Source organism: Pyxicephalus adspersus, chromosome 2 (genome assembly GCF_032062135.1).
Source record: "Pyxicephalus adspersus chromosome 2, UCB_Pads_2.0, whole genome shotgun sequence".
Taxonomy (NCBI): Eukaryota; Metazoa; Chordata; class Amphibia; order Anura; family Pyxicephalidae; genus Pyxicephalus; species Pyxicephalus adspersus.
In genome coordinates, this window is record NC_092859.1 from 149,615,597 (window position 1) to 149,624,444 (window position 8,848).

The following is an 8,848-nucleotide window of genomic DNA, read 5'->3' on the forward strand; positions in this document are numbered from 1 at the left end:
GTGATTGTGTAAAAAAATGCTTTAGTTCTCCACATTTTTATGCAATCTTTTTGTTCAACCCACTAAATTAAAGCTGAAAGTCTGCAGTTGTTTCACTTAAAATGAACTGTAGTAAATACAGAACCAAAATTAGAAAAAAGTTGTCTCTGTCCAAATATTATGGACCTAACTGTATATACCAAACTGTAAGCCTGTGGAATGGTAAAAGTCAGTGAGTGTTCTTATTGGTTGGCAGTCATCAGGGGTAGGCCCAATAGGATCTCATAAGTGTTCTCATTGGTTAGCAGTCATCAGGGGTAGTCCCACGGGCAATGAGATCTGTAACCACCAGGAGGAGGAGCAGCGAGTGGCACTGTATTCTAGAAAGAAGCTAACCAAAAATGTTTTTGGTTCTATTACAACTAAATTGACATAAATCCAAACAACAACCACCATGTGAATAAACTGGTAAACTGCAATATATTACATTTTTATATTTAGAGACATTTTAACTTTCATTAGTTATTAAAATAAATTGGCTAAATTAAATAAAAATACAGCTCTTGTCTATTTTTATACACATATAGTAGTAGCCATATTAATTCTACTTAGAGATATAAGTGACACCCTGTTACTAGGATCCACTTTCTTTTATTCTGTGACTACTTTCAGAAAACAGGTCTAACATAAGAAGAGATGACAGCATGAGTCTATATGCATTTCATTCCCGGTTCTGGAGGGCAAAAGCCTCTGGAGTGTGTGATTCTTGTACTTTAGTTTGTGTTAGCAAGAAAAAAGCTGCTCACAAATGCTCAGCCCCCGATAAAAGAAACGTTAGTATAAAGACAATTTTCCTCTTTTAGTTTTGCCTTTCTTGGTTGCTGGGTATTGTTAATAATTGCTGTGGAAGTTGATATTTGATAATTGGATATTGAACAGCCAAGTCAGTAGGTGAACTCATACAATCCCATCAATCACTTCTAATAACTGCATGACCCGTAGTTTGTTTGGGTTCAGAATATCCAGAACCTTCAGATCTGACTATAAGCGCATCTAGCCAAAGCTTCATCAAAGCAGCCAAATATGTTTGTGTATGGAGAGTAAAAATCCAGTAAGTAAACCCCGAGGTCTCGTTCACACTACAAATAGCTTCAAGCATTAGGCTGCTTTTCTTTGTAAAGCGTTGGTAAATTGCTTAGACTTAAGAAAATATTGCATTTACAATAGACGTCTTTACCAAGGTTTTGAAATAAAGAGCATTACGGAAAAATAAATTTATAAACAGCATTATCTCAAGTTTAAATATTCATTACAATCTATGTTAGTGGGTTCTAAAATGATAAAATGCAAAGATATGCTTATAACAAATTATTTCACAGGAAATGCTGTAAAGTACAGACAAAATAATTACATTTGACATTGAAATCCAGCTCTTTAAAAATGCATATCAATTCGTGTTAAGCATTGCTGGTTTGAATAAAATCCATACATGCAGAAAACAAGAAGACTGAAACCATCTTTCAGGATGGCATTGGAAGAGAATGTGCACATATGTCCTATGATACACAGCTGGAGACCTAGGGTCATTTACAGATTTTATGTGTGCGACTGCACATTTGCTAATAATTACTACTACATGGAAACTGCACATTTGTGTCTAATAACAGCACCAACAACAAAAGACTATTTAGGGAATAAAACTGGATTCATGAAGTTCTGGCTAATTCCAAACCCAAATCCTGTTGTAGTCTGCTCATTGATGACCTGGCTTGGTTTTGGTCTTGCTTCTGCTCTTCCTACTTGTTGCTGACCTGGTTTGCCTTTGGGCCTGCTTTTGCTCTGCCTTACTCGTTGCTGGCTTGGCCGGCTTCTGGACCTGCTTCTTCTCCTCTTACCTGTCGCTGAACAGGCTTCCGTTTGGACCTGATGCTTTCTCTGCTTACCTGTTGCCGAACCAGCAAATCTTGGACTTCAACTGTCCTCCATTGATTCTCAAGTATCACCATAACAAGCTTCCAGAAATCAGTTCTACCTGCCTTGTATTTAACTTTAACTGTATCCCCTTGCTACCTCCATCTTTACCCGACTACCTTTATACCTACTCTTGCTTCCCCTGCCATTAGTGACAGCTTCTTCTTTCTGTCCCACCTGCTTCTGAGAACACTCCCTAGCCAGGCTACCTTCTAAACCTACTACTTCCAGGGGGACTCCTGAAAATTGGACAGTCAGCACCAACTTTATTCTAATTCTTAGCTTGTCCTCCAGTTCAAAGGTGCTTTGATCAGAGGTGTAAGGTACATCCTCTTGTCACTGCTTCTGACTAGGTACATGTTACCCTGCTTATGCCTGTGGGCTTCAGCTTTGACATCTCAGTTTTATGCAGAGAGAAAAGTTATCACTGGTTTTACCCCACCTTTGAAACATTCTTCCCACCACATCAATCATACTATAAGCATTGAAAATCTTCAAGAGTACACTAAGATGAACTTTTGCAAACAAGCCTAGAGTATGTATGATCATTGCCCATCCATTCCAGGTTTCCTGTATCACCCAGGATCACTGATGAAAGTGTATCCTCTCCAGCCTTGGGGAGCTTTAGTAAATCAGGCCCTATGAGTTTGTATGTAAACAGGGGCAAGGTCTCACCCTATCATTTTGGTCTTTGACGTAATGGTTCAACATAAGCATATAAGTGCATCGTATGGTATTGGACATTATTCATACATACATATAAATATTTATATACACATTTTTAACTAACCATGCCAATGAACGTTCCTGTTGTATAGGTATGAATAATTTAACCACAAGTATTTTTGCCCCTTATGTCATTGAAAACTCCACCAAAAGTTATATCAAGGATTTAAATTAATAAGAAACTATATGTGAAATCCATATATTCTTTTCTATGCTTCATTTGATATTTTTAATTATTTCTATGCTTCTGACATGCCACATAAAGTTTCTATTTTACGGACATTTTAGGCACCAGCAGATTGTATTCAGTTGTTGCAGAGCCTAAGGAACAGAAATGTTAAATTAATGATGCATGCTAATAGAAAGCGATTAGTATATTGTCTTGGCATGGTACAGCTGTTTATGTTGGAATAAAAGAGCATGTAACAGGTAAAAGAATACAAAAGGAACTGGATGTAATTTTTGGACCATGTACCCACGATTATGTATTTTTTTTTATTTTTTACACAAGGACATTTAGAAAGGCCTCATGATATGTATTGCTTCTGACTTAAATCATTTTTCTTTTATCCTTTCTGGGCAAATTTCAGATCTTATGTGTTTGTGTTCCTGATTGTTCCTATAAAGAACATCAGTTACTATTTCTGTGCTAGTTCTATATGGTTGTTTTTACAATACAGGATTGCGTCAGTGCTGTTCTTTTTTAAGATCAATCTATTTGCTTATGGGCTTATTTATGCCATTGAAATGAGAGTACGTAAATGTACTCCTATATAACAGTACTCATAGCATGCAATCAGGTGGCCGTCTGCTGCAGTCAGATCAGTGAAACGATGAATATTTACTTGTTGCCGTGATGGCCCACACATTTTGCATATTCTTTGCACTGTAAGATCAAGCATTATCGGTTGCATAGAATGATTGCAGTAATCTAGCCCCTCTAAAGGCCAGAATAAATACTTTCATAGCGCATTGCTTTTTTCTTCACGGATGAATAAATATGCCGATTTTGGCATAAATAAATGCTGAAGACATCCTCCTACACGTTAATATTCAACAAGAACGTTGACTAACTCTTTATTGATTACACAGTTCTAAAAGAACAAGTCACAGAGAAAAAAAATCATGTTGGATAAGTAAGTAAAACTTTGCATTTTGCCCAATAATTATTTTTATCCAAAAATGTATTTGTGGTACAGAGCCGTCTTATCCGGGTTCCTGTACATATCCCACATTAAATGTCAAATAAAGAATAATTTTCATCACATGTGATTATTAACAGAGGTATAAACTTTGTACTACTTTCTGCTATGGAACTGAAAGCAATGCCTCTAGAAAACAACACAGGGCTCGTTTAAATAAGGAAATCTGCTATTCCCTCAAACATTTTCTGATAGGAATCAGTTACTACCATTGAAACAGATGGACCAGAATAATATCAACAAGGAAATGTTTGAGAGAATGGCAAATTACCTAATTATTAAATAAAGCCCATGGGGCAATAACCTTGAAAAATTGATATTATTTATTATTATTATTAACCAGGATTTACAGGACCTCAGGGAACCCCTTCTATAATTACTAAATCCACAGCTCACAGTACATTAGTGTGGTGTTCAGTGGGAAGAATCACTCTTACATTGCTGGCCTATGGAAGAAGAATGTCACCCTTACAGATAGCCAAAAAGATCATTGGTGTCACTAAAACTGACGTGAGAGGCACAAACTGCTCATTTCTTAAGTAACCCCCAGCAACCTCTGGAGGAACCCTGGTTGAAAAACACTGATCTAGATCAATGTCTGAATGACTGAATAAATTATGACTGTAAAGTTCCTGAATTGCACTTTTTAAATCAATGTGGCAATATGAAAATCAGTCAGTCACAATTTAAGCCACAATAGCCTAGTTAAATCCTCGGGTAAATCAATAATAGTTTTTGGAGAAAACATTTTAACATGAATTTTTTTTTTCATTTTGAACATTGCAACTGTATTGCACCTATCATATTTTTCCCACCCGAATGGATAATGTCAGGGGCCGGGAAATGCATTGGGTCTGATTTATTAAAGCTTTCCAAGACCTGGGAAGATAGACTATCCCCTGGGCAAACCAGCAAACTTGGAATAGATTTCCTAAAAGTTATTTGCAACTAAAGGGAAAATGTTTTCAATCCTGGACCAGATCCATTCCAGGTTTGCTGGATAATCAAGGTTCCCCCATGATAGCCTGCCTTCTCCAGTCTTGGAAAGTTTTAATAAATCAGGCCCATTCTGTTTAAGCTACTAGCTAAATCATTCCATCTCATCTGAACCCCAAAATACTAGGAACATTTTTGCATGTATGAATACACTGTCAGTATATGATCTCTCTGCACCCAGTAAAAATATGGCCAATAATTTGAAAAAAAAGCCTTATTACATAAAGTATTAAAAAGACTAGGTTAGTTAGGTTAGGTCTAGTATAAATGTTAAACTTTCAAAACTCCCATTATACAGAACATCTAATTATATCTCAACCCAATCTCATTGTTTTTGTTGCCGCTGTGATTTGGAATGAATGTAAGGAAATGTTTTAAACTGGCAGATGGAAGCTTTTTTCAAAATCTCTGTTAAAGTGGAATTTTCATAAAGGTTAATCAAGTTTTCAAGGAAACAAAAAGTCTGAATAATATGTAAGGGTTAATATTTTTAATAGGACAAAGGATAGACCCTAAAAAAATGTTTAAGTTAATCCATGATTCCCCACCTTCTTCAACAGTTTTCGATTGGCCGTTTTTAGTATTGGTATTTGCACATAATTGTCCAGAAGTTTAACATCGTAAAAACCTAGGCCGTAAATGTGCTTTTTGGTTGACCTGTTTGCTCCAAAATGTGAAAAGGCGAAGAAACTTATAAACCGAGGATTGAGGAAACACTACTTCATAAATAGAATCACTTGATCCAAGGTGACAGATCATTAAGTGTTTGTTTTTTCTTTTTTTAGGATGGCCAAAAAAAGATAACATAATTTAAAGGAAATTCTGAAAGAAAGGGAGCAGATTGTCCTTTATTATGTTTAAAAAATGTTTTTCTTACAATTTGTTCTAAACTATATAAAGAATTTAGAGCAGCAGTTGCCTGGTCAGTGAGAAAATTTTGTGGGTCTGCGGCTCTGGCCGGTGTGCCCCCCAGCGGTGTCAGGAGAAGGACCATGTCTCCTGTATGGATCGCAGGTCCAGGGCTGTGGGCAGGTTGTGTCTCTGGAGAGTGGTCCGGTTCTGGCATTATGATGGCACCATGGAGGAAGTTTCTTCCGCTTTGAGTGATACACGGCTTCCCCCGCATGTGCGTCTGGAGCCGGTAAATGTAGTGGTTTATAGGTCCAAAAAGGTTGGCGATCACTGCTTTGGAGTATTTGCCCAACAAAGGCCTACACCTTTAAACTTTGCTTATATGAAACCAGAGGAGGAACCTTCAAACTATTATTGTGACCACATGTTTGTTTTTGTAAAGCGGTAGTCATGTAGTCATTATAGCATGATTTTCAGTTTCACTGGTAACTGAAAGCTTTGCCACTGATTGATCTGACATATTAATTTTTAAGCAGCAATTGACAGGGTGAGATCCACTGTAAAAAGAACACTTATGTGTGTGGTGACATATTAACATTGGACCATCTACACTGGCGCCTATTGAAAGCAAAATATACACCCTTCCTCATAGCAGCATTGGAGATTTGGTTACTTGTTTCATGTTCTCTGTGGTATTACAAACTTCAACAATGCATCCTTTGGACCAATGACAGACATAGCCAACAGTTGGCACCTGTGTAGAAGTGACTGGGGTGTATGGAGAGTATGGGGCCCTTGGGTAGCTGCACACTTTGCTCCTCTCTATGTTTGTCCCTGCTTTAAGCCCCACCTGAGATTACGATAAACTGACATGAGATGTGATGAAGTTACAGTTTGCATTGGGTTTGCATTGAACTTGAAGCGTTCACCACTCAAACACTTCACAAACTCTTCTGGGTGTTTGAAAGTGTTGAATGTCAAATTGGTTGTTAAAGTAAAAGCTGACTCCCAGCCGGTTGTTCATCCTGCCAAACTGATTTGAACCTAGGAGCATTGGCCCATCACCAGATGACAACTTTTACCTAAAAGATTCATTACAAAACTGTAGGCTTCTAAGATGCTGGGCAGCGCTACACACTTCTGGATTCTTATCACTGGCATATATACAACAGGCTTGAATCCAGTTGTTCAGAGTCCTGGCTACTGGCCTGCATCCTTCTTTTTGAGATTTATCACCCTTTTCTTTGTCCAACTTGGAGACAAAGTCTTTTGCAGTTGGAAGTAATAACAGAATCTCAATAAAATCACTTCTTTTCCTCTTTAATGCTGACTGACAAATGATAACTTAAAGGAGATAGATGGCATGCCATAGCTTCCTTATTACAACTCTTGGGAATGCCCTCAGCCTTGACTGATGGAATACGGGATTGACCGGTATTAGTTACTGAGATAACTGCTGAAGAGAAAAGTAAATTAGAAGATAAAGGAGAAAAATAGAACTTTCAGTAATAGTAAGAGAAATGATATTGTCCGTGGATACAGGGTTATCAGAGGGAACCCATACAGATGCAGTAGTGGAAAAAGAGGGTGACATGGAAGAGACAGTAGATACAGGAAGATCACTCTAAGTGCAAAATTAGCTGTCTTATTTTGTCTATAAAGCTAGGAAAGTAAAGCAGAAAATTGATGGTGACTCTCCAGTGGCAGAACCCTGTGAAGCATCAGTAGAACAGATCGGTGGAATTGGTAAAGCAGAAACCAAAGATTAATAAACTTGATGGGAAACTGCTCTTGGTCTTCAGCCTACTTCATATCCTGTAGCACAATAGGGAATAATATGAAAAGTGAGCAGACCTTCACAAAATAAACCTACCCATGAGTGACAGACCTCTGACAGTGACGTTACCTACCTGTTCCTTTGTTCCCTGTTGTCAATAAAAGCAGGCAGCTTCAGCAGGACAGCAGATGTATATATGTCTATTGGAAGATACAGAGTAGTGACAGGTGGGACTTTGTCCAAAGTAAAGTCCTGGCTAGCACTACCTCTAGTTGTTGGTTTGTATTCGGGACCAGGTCCTTCCCACCTGTCCCTATCCACCAATCCTGCCATTGTATTTCCAGGATGGAGAACTCTACTGGCCCCTCTAATGTCCCCTGGGATAAGAGGCCTGATCATCACTCCAACGCTTGTTCCTACATTAGTGCCTCCAAGTAATCAGTGAACAGCTTGTGCCAGGGATTCTTCCTATGAAAAACATGTCTGCCTATGTCAGAGTAGTAGTTTTTTATGAAAGGTGGCGAAAAACTGAAAAGAGGACTTCTCCATACAGTCCAGTGTTAGAGTCATCAAAAGTTCCCTGCGAAAGACCAATGTTTTAGCACATCATCTAGTTATTGTAAAAACATTTACTGCATAGTGATTGACAGCTAGATTGACAGTAAACCATCTTCATGTCTGTGTGGCACTGGGTAAGATCCTAACACCTATCTGTACACTACCACTATCACCTCACCCCAAATTTCATAAGGTAACCATATAAAAAATAAAACACCAGAAACATGAATGTGGACAAGATGTGGCAGTGCCCATTTTATTGGAGTTTTATTAAATTTAAACCTGAACTTTATTAACTCATAAACCACAAACATTATTTAGCCAAAGATCTCAGCCACTGAAGAACCACTGCCCACCCAGAAAGTGGGCTATAATGCCCCGAATGAAGATAAACTGCAACAGGGAGGATGGGCACTAAGCTGGCAGCTTGCTGTAGTAGATAAAAAAACTGTGTAAAGCTGAGTGGACTTTGCATGCTTGCTTTACCCCCAAAATACCAGCAAGCAATCCGACGATCAGCTGTGGCTTGCTATGTTCAACACAACTGCCTTTCTTCTTACCTTCTCCCAACATCTCAGACTTCTCAGACTTTAACCTGAAAAGAAGAAATCCAGTGCACCATTCCAAAATTCTAACATTCCTATATATTATATGCTGATGTATGCTGTGTATATGCTATGTATGCTGATGACACTCAAATTTATCTGTCCACCCCTGACCTGTCTCCCTCAGTCCTGGATAAGGTCTCATGCTGCCTGTCAGCCATCTCATCATGGATGTCTGACCG

The 8,848-nt window shown here is 38.3% G+C and overlaps 1 long non-coding RNA gene across 1 annotated transcript in view; it reads left to right on the forward strand.

Moving 5' to 3' along the window:
* Positions 1-3,774: 3,774 nt before the first annotated feature.
* Positions 3,775-8,848, forward strand: part of LOC140322215 (uncharacterized) — a 25,259-nt gene continuing 20,185 nt past the window's right edge. Inside the window, exon 1 of the long non-coding RNA XR_011919177.1 lies at positions 3,775-3,812. This is a non-coding gene — a long non-coding RNA (uncharacterized lncRNA). The remainder of the gene's footprint in view (positions 3,813-8,848) is intronic.